At 39.4% G+C, this 1086-nt stretch overlaps 1 protein-coding gene across 1 annotated transcript in view; it reads right to left on the bottom strand.

Annotated features, from left to right (window-relative positions):
* Nucleotides 1-1086, bottom strand: part of LOC119588708 (transformer-2 protein homolog alpha-like) — a gene marked incomplete in the record, with an annotated part of 51250 nt that overhangs the window by 42323 nt on the left and 7841 nt on the right.

Below are 1086 nucleotides of genomic sequence, written 5' to 3'. Positions count from 1 at the left end.
CCATTCGTTCATCAGCGAAAAAATAATTCATATTTCAAAAGTGTAAATGCGCCATATAATATGTTAGGTTTCTCCTTCTAATATAATTCCTTTTTCTTACGAGGGCAAAAAAACAAGATGGACATATCCCATACAGCTCAACACCGTAGATAATATTCAAGGAATTTCTGGGATGGAGGAATTTGCTGTGAGAAAAGTTAGGCCTAAAAGCCAAAAGCTATCGATTTTCTATCAGAAATCTCCTACGGTAACTTCTGTTTTACTGCCTCTCGCAACTTTGCAATTGGTTGTTTCACGCTGAGATTCAGGAAAATTGTAATTTCGCCTGGACTGAAGTATCATAAACCAGGATTAGAACATTAAAATTAAAAATACTTCTTCAATAAATTGCGTAAAAAGTCATCGTGTCATCAACCTATGAGTAAGACTATTAATGTCAGTGAAGAACATTAATTATATAATAACTGCATGAATTAGTTTTACCCCACGCGTGAATGCGCAGGCCTAGTCTTCAGGCAAACGTTTTAACCCCCGCGTGCAATGACACAAGGGAACGTTAATGTAATGTATTGTTTTCCGAACACCTTTTACATATCTGTTTTTGTTCATCTTGTTTAAGAAATGTAAATCAAGACATATTATCGATACTATACTATCACTGCCCTTATTTATAATTAACAGCAACAAACCAACACTTGATCATCTGTAGCGAAATGTTTATTCTTTCTAGTAGGCCCACTATTAAAATGTTAGGTCTTCGATGTCAGTAATGTTAAGGAGGAAAATATGCCCACATGTAATCAACTACCGTACACATGTATGCTTCCACTCATAACGACCTCAGTTCTCCAAGACTCGCTCATACGCAGACAAAAGTCACACACGTGGTTGCGTTCAGCGCGCGGTGCGCGGGTGCGCTCCCACAAGGTCTGTGTAGACCTTGCGCTCCCACACGTAGGCATGCACGCGTGCGCGCTCACGCTCAAACACACACGTGCGCGAATATATGTGTACACACATGGGCGAATCTAGATTTTGACACTGGGGGCAAGAAGTTTTGGAGGAGGAAATATATATACAAAAAGT

Source organism: Penaeus monodon, chromosome 24 (assembly GCF_015228065.2).
Source record: "Penaeus monodon isolate SGIC_2016 chromosome 24, NSTDA_Pmon_1, whole genome shotgun sequence".
Classification (NCBI taxonomy): domain Eukaryota; kingdom Metazoa; phylum Arthropoda; class Malacostraca; order Decapoda; family Penaeidae; genus Penaeus; species Penaeus monodon.
This window is presented reverse-complemented; position numbering and strand designations above follow the sequence as displayed.